This window comes from Jaculus jaculus, chromosome X, assembly GCF_020740685.1.
Source record: "Jaculus jaculus isolate mJacJac1 chromosome X, mJacJac1.mat.Y.cur, whole genome shotgun sequence".
Lineage (NCBI taxonomy): Eukaryota > Metazoa > Chordata > Mammalia > Rodentia > Dipodidae > Jaculus > Jaculus jaculus.
In genome coordinates this window covers 86,255,856-86,270,203 of record NC_059125.1, presented here as the reverse complement: position 1 = coordinate 86,270,203, position 14,348 = coordinate 86,255,856, and the positions used below count along the sequence as shown (strand labels likewise).

Sequence of the window (14,348 nt, the reverse complement as noted above, 5' to 3'; positions counted from 1 at the left end):
ACACAGTGTTATCATCCATTGCATTAGCACCAATTCTAGCTGCTTGCTGGGTATCAGGAGAGAGATATTCAAAATCTATCCACGAAGTCCTGCTACAAGTGGCCCTTTTAAGAAAGAGCTCCACTCACTTTCTGTGTCTGCCACTGATAAAGGAAGGCCCTGCTGCAGTCAGTGCTGTGTCCTTTCAAATATATGCATAATGGCCGGCCCTTGTGGCTTCTAGAGAAGATTCTAGAGAAGATTGTTTTAAAAGGGTATTCTTGTTTAGGATCAAGAAACATCATGACATACTTCGTGGTGGCATAGATGGCTTCAAAGTATGTCATGACAAGATGAAGATTTCCCCCTTAATTTTAAATAACTATGTCATTCAGGTGTGCCATTGTTTTACTGTAAAGGTAGAGAAGAGCCCAAACCTTCAATATCCATAACTTACTTTGAGCACAAGATCAGTGGGCTTTAAAGAAGACCATAAGAATATGAGTGAAAAACAGAACTTGTGCATTTGTTCAAGTTGAGTTATTACTATTATTATTCTTATTTCTTTTAGATTCAAGGCGACCCGTTTCATCTCTACAACCAGCACATCCTCCTATCAACCCTTCCCACAGAACCGTGGCACTCTTCTATCTAGTCACATAAATTTACCTAAACCTGTGTGGAGTTGTCAATAGTTTGTGTTCCACACTTGGTCTCTGAGGAGGAGGAGCAAGTGCATATGCATCGAGCAAGTACACATGCCTGTAGTGTGATCTCCATGGCACTACTGTGTCATGTTCAGAAACAAACTAACGTGTTGTGTAAAATAGGTCTTGAGAAGACATGGCCTATGAGTGAGCAACTTAAGCAGAACACTGGTACTATGGAAAGTCTGCCATACTTTCACACGGGGAAAGTGTGCAGTCACTATGAGTTACATACCCTGGAAGTTCAGTTGAGGTAACCTCTGCACGTGGCTGCTCCACATTTGCAGTCTGTCCTGGTCCTGTTTTTGGCGGGGCTGTAAGGGTGACTGTGATCTGCACTTGGATCTCCAGAGCCATTCATTTGGTAATCAAAAGCCAGCTCTTCTCCAGCACGGATGCTTCTCGTGGAAAAGAATGCCATCCTGGGAAGGCAGGTGTCGCGGTTCTCTATGAAAACATTGAACACCTGCAGATTGGGATCACAGCTGTGGTTGAAGAGGCGAGACACATTTCCATATTGAGCTGCATCCACTGTGAATTCTTCCCAGGAGTCATAGTCCAGGACGAAGAGGTATGTGATTCTTGTGGTGTCGTACATCTGCCTGCGTCTTTCCGCTTCTTCCTTCTCAATGGTTTCTCCAACATACTCCGTGACAAATCTCATCTTTGCAATCCTCACGAGGGTCTTGACACCCCAGCCACAGCCATTGCTGGTTCGGAAAATGCAGAGTGGATATCGGGTGCCCTTTTGGACAATCCTGTTGGGACAGTCGGGCCCACATCTGCAGCATGAGTTGCACTCGAAGATGGGCGAGCCTGGCTCCGCCCTGAGGTGTCCCTTCCTGTTGTAAGCCAAAAGGCCCCCCGGCCTTGGCAGGACAGCACTCATATCCGCTGCGGAAACAGTCTGTGCACCAGCAACCAGAGGGGGCCGCATGGCCCAAGGAAATGCCGGGAGCTGGCTTGCACTCATGGATGTAGTGAAGGTGCGAAGGTGGGCCCTGGCAATCCACAGCGTTCTCCACGAAGACCCTTCCTCCATGGTGGTTTCCTCGGTTCAGGTCTTCCTGCCATCTCTGCAGAGCGACTCTCTGCCAAGTTCTCTTGAGGATGTAGTCGGCGATGGCTGGCTGCAGAATTTTGATATGCTCGCCTTGTGGGATGAGCACCTCGTGCGTGTTTGCCTGGGACAAGTAGGTGTCTTTGTCTTGGTGGAATTGCTGAACGCGCAAGGGGCCCCTGAGATTCCTCAGAGGCTCCCAGGTATTTTCAGACGCCAGACGCCCTCTCCGCTTGACAAGGTAATATGCACGTGCCCCACCATCTTGTAGTCACACAAGTACTCCATCTTGTAGGTGCTTAGCTTCCCTTTGGTGGCCCCTATGGACTTGCAAAGGAGGCCCTCTTCTCTACATAGCTCCTGAAGCCTGTCAAGGGAACAGAGACAAGGCACCCAGCAGGGACCTGGCGCCTCAGCACCTGTGGCCGCCATCTTCAGGTCTGGTCACCAAGAAGGGCCCGTGCCGCCACCTGGGAAGAATGACAGTCGCCCTAACTGCCAGCCAGGCCCGTGTCCACAGGTGCGCAAGCGCGCATGCGCGGGAGTCACTCTGGCCCCCGCTGAGCCACTGGAGCAGGGGGGGGGGCAGCCCAAGCCCAGAGAGCCAAGAGGGCAGGCACCGTGAGTGAGCCCAGCTAGGGCCACTGCCAAGAGCCTGGGTCAGAGGTCAGGGGGAGGCCAGCAGCTCCAGCCAGCCCAGCCCAAGCCCAGAGAGCCAAGAGGGCGGGCACCGTGAGTGAGACCAGCTAAGGCCACTGCCAAGAGCCTCGCAGCGCCCTGTCCATCAGTCTTTCCATCCCCCAGGCAAGGCCTCAGCTAACTCACAGCACCCCATCTATCTGTCTGTCTGTCTATGACACTGGGCCCGGGCTAATTCACATTTTGTTATCAGAAGATAAGTAGGGGTACCTTGCTTTGGGGGCATCTTGAGGCGGGGCCCCAGTGGGAGGTGGTGTCCTCCGCAGGGACTTGGTGCTGGACTCCCTTTTCAATGCCACGAGAAGTAACAGGGCGTCAGCAAGTGGGGGATGTCAGCATCCTTCCCTTCAAGGTTCCTCATGTGGTAACTTCCTATACATAGTCATGAGTCTCATGAGAGCATTTTCACACAGACAGACATGTCATTTTAATTTGTTCCTATTCATTTCCCCCTCTCTAATGCCCGTGCCAGAACATTGACTACCTCCTGCTGGTCCCTACCTTCCCACAAATCATCTTTCCTCTATTTTCCTGCCATCTGTATTCCATTACTCTGGTTTTCCCCCTTCCTGAAAAAAAATCCCTTCATCCTGCCTCAGTGTCTCCATCGCAATTGAATTTCATCACACACACACACACACACACACTTAAATCTAGCCTGTACATGAGATAGAATATGTAACATGACATCTTCTCTGGGTCTGAGGCACATCATTGAGTGTGATATACATCAGTTTCATCCATTTCCCAGCAAATATTGTGACTCAATTGTGCTTCATAGCTGAATAAAATTTACCTATGTGTACACATTCCCTCTACTTGTGCATAGTGCAGCAAAAAACTTGGATGCTGCTAGTACTTCTCTGGTAGCACTTAGAGTTCACTGGCTGTATGTCCAGGTGTGGTCTGTCTCAGTCAGATGGTAGTAATCCTTACAGTTTTCTGCAGCCTCTGTTCTGATTTCCACAGTGGCTGGCCCACTTTCTTTTCCTTCTGGCAATATGATATGGATTCATCTTTTTCCATATGTTTTGTTTTCTTGATCAATATAACTTGTTTTCTTCTTAAAAAAAAAAAAAAAAAAAAAAAAAAAACAAAACTGGAGTGAGCTGTGGAAGTTAATCTAATCTTGCTGATTATCCATAGATACCTCATTCCCACTTTTTCCTGCCTGCTGACATGGATATGTGACCTCTAGCTCCTGGCACTACAATCTTTTCCCAGCCATGAGGAAGCATCCCAAAAGAACTATAAGCCAAAATAAGCACTTTCTTTCCATGAGGTACTTCTCACTGGGTGTTTTGTCCAAGCAATGAGAAAATAATTGATGCAAGTGTGTACAGTGCTTTTGACAGCATAGCTGTTTTCACAACATTAACTCTGATAATCCATGAGGATGGGAGGTCTTTCCATCTGTTACAGTCTCTCTACCAGTTTCTTTCCTCATTGCCTTACAATTGTCATTATCAATGACTTTTACTATTTTGGTCCTGTATATTTGGGTTGCTAATTAAATATCTTAATTGATTTTTCTCAAGTTATACATATGGAGACAGAGGGAGCAGGGGGGAGGGAGAGGGAGAGAGAAAGTCTATGATTCACAAATGTTGCTTTCATATACTGCTACTTTGATGAAACTGTGTATCAAGTCTAAGAGCTGGATTTCTTGGTGAATCGTCAGTTTTATTTTAATGTATGGGAGCATGTCATCTGAAAATACAGATGCTTGGCCTTCTTCCTTTCCTATTTGTGTCCCATGTATTTTCTTCTCTTATCTCATTATTGTAGCTAAGACTTTAAGACTTGGAGCAATATATTGAAAAATAGCTGTTGCATTATGCTGGATACCCTTGCTCATTCATGATTGCAGCAGAGGGGTGTTTGCAATATTTCTTCATTTAGCATGACATCAGGTAATATTTCATCTATACAGAACTTTATTTTTAATTATTTTTGTTGATTATTTATTTGCAGGAAGAGAGAGACAGAAAGAAAGAGACAGAGAGAGAAAAGAAATGGTGCTCCAGGTCCTCTTGCCACAACAAAAGAACTCCAGACACATGAAGTACTTTGTGTATCTGGCTTTTTGTGGGAATTGGGAGATTGAACCCAGGCTGTCAGGATTTGCATGTAAGTGCCTTTAACTGCTGCACCATTTCTCCAGCCCCTCAAGCTTTAGTAAATTGATGTTTTCCTTCTATTCCTAGTTTTCTCAAGGACTTTTTTTTAATTGGAAAGGGAGGTTCAGCTTTGTCCCAGGCTTGCCCCCAGCCATCTTTTCCGATAGTCATGGAATTTCCCTGCTTAAGTCCCTACATGTGTTATATTACATTTATCATGCTTGCATACTAGGAAGTAAACCTACTAAGTGAGTCATGCACTATCATCCTCATACTTTGTTATTGAACACAATTTGCAAGAATTTTATTGAGAAGCTTTCTATCTGTGATTATTAGGGGAATTGCTCTAAAGTTTTCTGCTATTTTGGTGTTTTTATCTGTTTAGGTAATCTCGGATCTGTATAATGGGTTTTGTCATGCTCCTTTTTTATTAAGTGGCACTATTACAGGAGTATTGATACTAGCCTTTGAAAGGATTGGTAGAATTCCACAGTGAATCTATGCAGACATGGGCTTTTCCTTATGGGAACACTTACTGCTACAATCTCCTTCCTTGTTAGGAATCTGAATAAGTTGTTCATATTTTGTTCATTTAATTTCAGTAGGTCATATGTATCTAAGATTTTTCCCCCTATATTTCCCACAGGGTTGGGAATGCAAGATTTCAAAACATCCCCTATTGATTGTATGAATTCCTTTGGAATCTGCTACAACATCCAGTTTTCAACCTCTAATTTTATACTTTGGACATTCTCCTTTTCTCTTTGTTTGGTTAGAGAGTTTTCCAAAATCCAACCTTTCATTTAATGGTCCTTTATATTGTGCTTTGAGGTGTTTTGTTTGTTTGTTTTCAAGGTAGGGTCTCACTCTCATCCAGCCTGACCTAGAATTGTCTATGTAGTCTCAGGGTGTCCTGGAGCTCATGGTAATTCTCCTACCTCTGCTTCCCAGAGTGCTGGGATTAAAAGCGTCCATCACCATGCCTGGCTCCAAATTCTTTATTCTATTTATTTTAGAGTTTCTGGTGTTATACTTAAGTCCTTGATCTATTTGGATTTGATTTTTGTTAAGCTTGAAAGAAGATGGTATAAATTCCTTATCCTACATGTGGTTATCCAATTTCTCAAGCAGCATTTGTTGAAAATGCTATTTTGTCCAGTGTGCATTTTTTGACGGCTGTGCAAAAGATCAGGTAGCTGTATCTAATATAGATTAATTCTGGATGTTCTATTCTCTATTCTATTCTATTCTATTCTATTCTATTCTATTCTATTCTATTCTATTCTATTCTATTCTATTCTATTCTATTGTATTCTTCTATTCTATCCTATTCTCTTTTTGATCTGTGTGTCTTCTTTGGATCAACATTGTGCGGTTTGTATTAGTATGGCTTTGTAGTGTATCTTGAAATTGTATACAGTGATGACACCAAAAGTATTCCTTTTGCTGAGGACTTTTTCCTTCCATCTGAGGCAATTTTTGCTTCCATATGCATTTTAAGACTTTTTTTTATTAAGTAGAAACTTTGTATGAGCACATCATAGGTTGATACCATCATTTCCCTCCTGCCTGCCCCCATTCCAGTGAGGGCCCTCCTTAGTGGGATTGTTGGTATTCACCATGTACTTGTAGGTTATGAGTTGTGAGAGCAGCAGTCTGTCATTGTGGGGAGGGCTATGTCTCTGGATATTCTTTCTGACCCCGTGGCTCTGATATTCTTTCCACTTCCTCTTCCACAAATTTGCCTGAGTGTTGGTGGGTGTGCTTGAATTCTACTTCAGTGTTGAGTTCTCAGCAGCTTCTGGATTTCTGCTTTAGTGCATTTTGGGTATCCTGAACGTCTTTCTACATCACCCTGGCCCAGGCTATCAGGCTTTCTGTGAAAGTAGCGCACATGATCATCTCCCCAGTTGCTCTGTTCTTTCATCCAGATCCTGGCTGCTATGTAAGGGGTGGTTAATCTCCTGTCCTGGAGTCAGGTACCTACTCTTGTCTTGTGGGTAGATTGTGGTTATCCCCATTACTTGCTCGTTTCTGAAAAACAATGGAGAGTGAGAGCTGTATAGGTTAAAGGGGATAATCATTGTTTTTAAGAGATTTTGATGAGTATAGCCCCACTTTTGGATGAAGGCTAGTGGGGGCTCATAATTGGAGTCAATTATTTTGGTCTCTATAGGATTCTAAGGGGATGGAGATATGGCACAGTAGTTAAAGGCACTTGCCTACAAAGCCTAATGACTGGTGTTTAATACTCTAGGACCCACATAAAGCCAGATGCCCAAAAGGGCACATACATATGGAATTTTGTTTAATCTGCCTCCTTATCATTGTAGGAAGTGCATCTGTTTCACAATCTGAAGAACAATAATTCTACTTCTATGAAGAATGGTACAGGAATTTTGTTTGAAATTGCACTATATCTGTATATTGCTTTTTATACAATGGCCATTTTTCATGATATTATTTCTTCCAATCCATGATCATGGGATGCCTTTCATTCTCCCATGTTTCATCAATATCTTCTCCGATGTGTTTAGGTTTTTATTTATTTTTATTTATTTATTTGAGAGAGACAGACAGAGAGAGAACGAAGCAGATAGAGAGCGAATGGGCATGCCAGAGCTTCCAGCCACTGCAAATGAACTCCAGATTCATGTGCCACCTTGTGCATATGGCTTATGTGGGTCGTAGGGAGTCAAGCCTCGAACTGATGTCCTTAGGCAAGCTCATAACCACTAAGCCATCTTTCCAGCTCTAGGATTTTATTATATAGCATTCATTCCCTTGATTAGAGTTATTCTACAATATTTAATTTTTGTGGCTATTATAAGTGGGACTGCTTTTATGATTTCTTCTCCATATGTTTGTTTTTGGTAAATACAATGCCTGCTGATTTTTGTGTGTGTATTTTTTATTTGACCACATTTAGGAAAGAATATATCCACTCTAGGAGTTTTTTGGTAGCGTCTTTTGGGTCCTCATGTATAGAATTACATAATCTGCAAATAGGATTAATTTGATTTCAGCCTTTCCAATACAATGCCATCTTGTTCCTGACCTTAATGTGAATGCTTGAAGTTTATCCTCATTTACTGTGACAGGGGCCTTAGGTCTGTTACATACAGCCCTCATCATTTTGAGATGTAATCCCTCCATCCCTAGTATCTCCAGTGTTTTAATCATGAGGGATGTTTTATGGTTTTGAAGGGCTTTTTGGTATCAATTGAAATTGGCATGTAATTACTGTCATTGAATCTGTTTATCGATTTCCATATAATGAATCATCCTGTATCTCTGAGGTGAAATGTACTTGGTCGAGTTAGATGACCCTTTTTTATTTTTATTTTAAAAAAATTTGTAATTAGCCGGGAGTGGTGGCGCATGCCTTTAATCCCAGCACTTGGGAGGCAGAGGTAGGAGGATCACCGGGAGTTCAAGGACACCCTGAGATTCCATAGTGAATTCCAGGTCAGTCTGGGCTACGGTGAGATCATTCCTTGAAAAAAAATGTAATTATTACCATATTTTGCATGGATATATCATATGTTGAAACCCTCTTTCTCCTGATTCCTGCTCCCATTCTGTTGAGGACCCTTCTCAATGGGGTTGCAGGTATTCTGTATGGGGTTATGGCTTATGTATTGTGGGAACAGCAGTCAGTTGTGTTTTGGGGGGGGAGAGAATGCCTCTGTACATAATAGCTCAACCTATAGCACTTAAAATCATTCTATCCCCTCTTCTGCATAATTTGCTTAGCTATATGGGTGAGTTTTCAGTCTGCATAAATAATGAGCTCTTAGGAGCCTCTGGATCTCTGCTTTGGTAAGTGCTAAGTATCCTCAGGATCTGTCTCCTTCACCCTGGTGTTGATTATCAGGTTCAGCAAGGAAGCAGCACTCTTCCTCATCTCCGGAATTCCTCTGTGATGTCACCTGTGGCTTGGCTAAAGTGTGAGGGGCAATTTGTCTCCTTGGGACTCACTGCCTTCTGAGAAAGAAGAATACATTCTCCAGTGGCGAGTGAAGTCAGTACAGGTTAAATGGGATAAACTTTATTAATTTAGGGAGAATTTGATGTGTTTGAACCTTCTTTTATCCAATGACTAGTGAGAGCTTGACATTGGAGAGCATAATCTTTGTCTCCATAACATTCTGACCTGGTTCCCAATTCCATATATGGGTTCCTTTCTGTGGAGATCCTCTAAGCCAATTAGAAAGCTATTGGTTACCCAACAAGGCCATGTGCCACTATTGTACTGGCATGTACAACCTGTCATGGTGTTTCTGAGTAGCTTAGACCTCTGCTTGTTCAGCCTATTGGTTACCACTTGCTCAGGTAGCCCTTTCCAGCACTACAAGGGCTAAAGGCCTTGGGACTAGCTCTTTTCTCAATTCTAGCCAGGTCTCTTCCATGTTCTGTGTGGGCATCATATGGTGTGTCTGACACTTGTGTTCTTGGATTTAGCTTGCAATACTTTTATTGAGAATTTTTTCATCTAAGTTCATCAGCAATAACAGTCTATAGTTTTCTTTACTTGTGTCTCTGGTTTTGGTCTTAGTATAATGCAGGTTTGATAGTAGGAGTCAGAGAGCATTATTCCTTTTAAATTGTGTGAAATAACTTGAAGAAAATTGATTTTACTTTTACAGTAAAGGTTTGGTAGAATTTCTTCATGCCTGGACAATTTTCGTTTGCTTTTATTTACATTTCCAATCTCCTTTGATGTTATAGCTCTATTCGGGTAACTTAGCTCTTCTGAGTATATTTTTGTTAGATGGTGTGGGTCAAGCAATTCATCCATTTCTTCCTTGTTTTCAAATATTGTGAAATACAGGTTTTTGAAATATGTTGTGATGATTCTGCTGCTTTCATTGGCATAGGTTATGATGTCTCTGATTTCATTTCTAATCATGTTGATTTGAGTCTTCCCTCGATTTCTTTAGATCAGTTTAAACTATGCTTTACCAATCTTACTTATTTATTTTTAAATTATTTATTTATTTGAGAACAATAGGGAAAGAGGGAGACTGAGAGAGGGAGAGAGGGAGGGAGAGAGAGAGAATGGGCACGCCAGGGCTTCCAACCACTGCAAACAAACTCCAGATGTGAGCGCTCCCTTGTGCATCTGGCTAACGTGGATCCTGGGGAATCAAGCCTCGAACTAGGTTCTTTAGGCTTCATAGGCAAGCACTTAACTGCTAAGCCATCTCTCCAGCCCTTATTTACTTTTTAGAGAAAAATCTCTTTGTTTCATGAATATTTTGATTATTTTCTTCTTTAACACGTCATTGATTTCTGTTCAGATCATGATTATCTTCTTTTTCCATTTGGTACTTTTTGGTTTGGAATGTGCTTGTTTTTCCAGTGCCTTCAGATGGTAGCTCAAGTTATTGACTTAAGATCTATTTTTGTAATGTATGCATTCAATTATATAGACTTCCCTATTAGGATTGCCTTCATTTTGTCTCAGAAGTTTTAGTATGTCATGTTTCTATTGCCATTTGCTTATAGAATTATTATTTTAGTTTCTTCAATAACTGATTCATTGGTTAGTAATGTGTTATTCCGTCTCCTGGCTTGGGTCTGATGTCTCTTGTTTCTTTTGTTGTTGCAGTCATATATAATAAAGGGAGTTATGCCATTTATCCTGAAATCATGGAAACATGCTTTATGACCTAGTATATGAGCCATTTTAGAAAAGGTTCTACGCACTGCTAAGAAAAATGTGTATTCTGTAGAAGCAGTGTGAAATTTATAAAGATGTCTATTAAGTATAATTATAATCTATGGTGTTATTTAGCTCTATTACTTCTCCATTTATTTTCTGCTTAGATGATCTATCTATTGTCAATAGTAGGGGATTAAGCTTGTCTCCTGTTAGTGTATTAGGACTTATTTATGCTTTATTGTCTAGGAAATTTTGCTTTATAAAATTTGGTGCACCTGTGTTTGGTTCATATAAGTTTATGGTTATAATACCCTCTTCTAGAATTGTTCCCGTAATGAATGTGTAGTGGCCTTCTTTATGCCTTTTGATTTCTTTTGACTGAAAGTGTATTTTGTCAGATATTAGTATAGCCACAGCTGCTTGTTTCCTATTTCCATTTTTTTAGAATATATTTTTCCATCCTTTCACCATAAGATGGTCTCTGTCTGTAATAGAAAGGTGATTTTCTTACAGACAGCAGAAGGATGAATCCAGTTTTCTGATTCAGCCTGTTAAGTTGTGTCTTTTGACTTATAAGTCAAGTCCATTAATGTTCAAAGTTATTATTGTGTGTTGTGTGTCAATCCCTGTAGTTGAATTCTTTGAGGAGTTTGTTGCTTTCTTGTCTGTTCTGGTTTTGAATTTTTCCTTTTTCCTCCTGTAACCTCTTGGGTATGCTTGTTCCTCTCCTCAGTGTGGAATATTCTATGCAGTATTCTTTTTTTTTTTTAATTTTTATTAACATTTTCCATGATTATAAAATACATCCCATGGTAATTCCCTCCCTCCCCACCCCCACACTTTCCCGTTTGAAATTCCATTCTCCATCATATTACCTCCCCATTACAATCATTGTAATTACATATATACAATATCAACCTATTAAGTATCCTCCTCCCTTCCTTTCTCCACCCTTTATGTCTCCTTTTCAACTTACTGGCCTCTGCTACTAAGTATTTTCATTCTCACACAGAAGCCCAGTCATCTGTAGCTAGGATCCACATATGAGAGAGAACATGTGGCGCTTGGCTTTCTGGGCCTGGGTTACCTGACTTAGTATAATACTTTCCAGGTCCATCCATTTTTCCGCAAATTTCATAACTTCATTTTTCTTTACCGCTGAGTAGAACTCCATTGTATAAATGTACCACATCTTCATTATCCACTCATCTGTTGAGGGACATCTAGGCTGGTTCCATTTCCCAGCTATTATAAATTGAGCAGCAATAAACATGGTTGAGCATGTACTTCTAAGGAAATGAGATGAGTCCTTTGCATATATGCCTAGGAGCGCTATAGCTGGGTCATATGGTAGATCAATCTCTAGCTGCTTTAGGAACCTCCACACTGTTTTCCACAATGGCTGGACCAGATTGCATTCCCACCAGCAGTGCAGAAGGGTTCCTTTTTGTCCACATCCCCGCCAACATTTATGATCATTTGTTTTCATGATGGTGGCCAATCTGACAGGAGTGAGATGGAATCTCAATGTAGTTTTAATCTGCATTTCCCTGATGACTAGTGATGTAGAACATTTTTTTAGATGCTTATATGCCATTCGTATTTCTTCCTTTGAGAACTCTCTATTTAGCTCCATAGCCCATTTTTTGATTGGCTTGTTTGATTCCTTATTATTTAACTTTTTGAGTTCTTTGTATATCCTAGATATTAATCCTCTATCAGATATATAGCTGGCGAAGATTTTTTTCCCATTCTGTAGGTTGCCTCTTTGCTTTTTTCACTGTGTCCTTTGCGGTGCAAAATCTTTGTAATTTCATTAGGTCCCAGTGGTTAATCTGTGGTTTTATTGCCTGAGCAATTGGGGTTGTATTCAGAAAGTCTTTGCCAAGACCAATATGTTGAAGGGTTTCCCCTACTTTTGCCTCTAGCAGTTTCAAAGTTTCCGGTCTGATGTTAAGGTCTTTAATCCATTTGGACTTAATTCTTGTGCATGGCGAGAGAGAAGAATCTATTTTCATCCTTCTGCAGATATTTATCCAGTTTTCAAAACACCATTTGCTGAAGAGGCTGTCTCTTTTCCAATGAGTATTTTTGGCATTTTTATCGAATATCAGGTGGCTATAGCTACTTGGGCTTACATCTGGGTCCTCTATTCTGTTCCACTGATCTACATGTCTGTTTTTGTGCCAGTACCATGCTGTTTTTGTTACTATGGCTCTGTAGTATAGGTTAAAATCAGGTATGGTGATACCACCAGCCTCTTTTTTGTTGCTCAGTATTATTTTGGATATTCGAGGTTTTTTGTGATTCCAAATGAATTTTTGGATTGTTTTTTCTATTTCCATGAAGAAAGCCTTTGGAATTTTGATAGGGATTGCATTAAATGTGTAGATTGCTTTAGGTAAGATTGCCATTTTCACGATATTGATTCTTCCAATCCAGGAACAAGGGATGTTTCTCCACTTTCTAGTGTCTTCTGCAATTTCTCGCTTCAGTGTTTTAAAGTTCTCATTGTATAGATTCTTTACTTCCTTGGTTAGGTTTTTCCAAGGTATTTTATTTTTTTTGATACAATTGTGAATGGGAGTGATTCTCTGATTTCATCCTCTGTGTGTTTGTTGTTACATTATATGAAGGCTACTGATTTATGTGTATTTATTTTGTATCCTGCTACATTGCTGTAGGTTTTGATCAGCTCTAACAGCTTGCTAGTAGAGTCTTTAGGGTCCTTTATGTATAGAATCATGTCATCTGCAAATAATGATAACTTGATTTCTTCCTTTCCAATTTGTATCCCTTTTATGTGTGTCACTTGCCTTATTGCTATGGCTAAGACTTCCAAAACTATAGTAAATAGAAGTGGGGACAGTGGACACCCTTGTCTTGTTCCTGATTTTAGTGGAAAAGCTTCCAGTTTTTCCCCATTTAGTAATATGTTTGTTGTAGGCTTGTCATAAATAGCCTTTATATATTGAGATATGTTCCTTCTATTCCCAGTCTCTGTAGGACTTTTATCATGAAGGGATGTTGGATTTTGTTAAATGCTTTCTCTGCATCTAATGAGATGATCATGTGATTTTTGTCCTTCAACCCGTTTATGTAATGTATTACATTTATAGATTTGCGTATGTTGAACCATCCCTGCATCTCTGGGATAAAGCCTACTTGGTCAGGGTCAATGATCTTTTTGATATACTCTTGTATTCTGTTTGCCAATATTTTGTTGAGAATTTTTGCATCTATGTTCATGAGGGAGATTGGTCTGTAATTTTCTTTTTTTGTTCTATCTTTGCCTGGTTTTGGTATCAGGGTGATGCTGGCCTCATAGAAGGAGTTTGGTAGAATTCCTTATTTTTCTATTTCCTGGAAAAGCTTAAGAAGCAGTGGTGTTAGCTCTTCCTTAAAAGTCTGGTAAAATTCAGCAGTGAATCCATCCGTGCCTGGGCTTTTTTTAGTTGGGAGATTATTGATAACTGTTTGGATCTCCATGTTTGTTATAGGTATATTTAAGTGATTAATCTCATTTTGATTTAATTTAGGTAGGTCATATAGATCAAGGAAATCATCCATTTCTTTCAGATTTTCATACTTTGTGGAGTATATGCTTTTATAGTATGTCCCTATGATTTTTTGAATTTCTCTGGAATCTGTTGTGATGTTACCTTGTTCATCTCTGATTTTATTAATTTGTGTCTCTTCTCTCTTTCTTTTGGTCAGATTTGCTAAGGGTTTATCAATCTTGTTTATCCTTTCAAAGAACCAACTCTTTGTTTCATTAATTCTTTGGATTGTTCTTTTTGTTTCTATTTCATTAATTTCTGCCCTAATCTTTATTATTTCTTCCCGTCTACTGATTTTTGGTTTGCCTTGTTCTTCTTTTTCCAAGGCTTTAAGGCGAAGCATTAGGTCGTTTACCTGCGACCTTTCTAATTTCTTAATATAGGCACTTAAGGCTATAAATTTACCTCTTAGAACTGCCTTCATTGTGTCCCAGAGATTTTGGTATGTTGTGTTCTCATTATCATTTGACTCTATAAATTTTTTATTTCCTTTTTGATTTCTTCATTGACCCCCTCATCATTTAGTAGTGTATTGTTTAGTTTCCATGATTTTGT

The 14,348-nt window shown here is 40.2% G+C and overlaps 1 pseudogene; it reads right to left on the bottom strand.

The window, feature by feature from the left end:
* Positions 1 to 930: 930 nt before the first annotated feature.
* Positions 931 to 2,178, bottom strand: LOC101607088 (annotated as a pseudogene).
* Between the last annotated feature and the right edge of the window lie 12,170 nt (positions 2,179 to 14,348).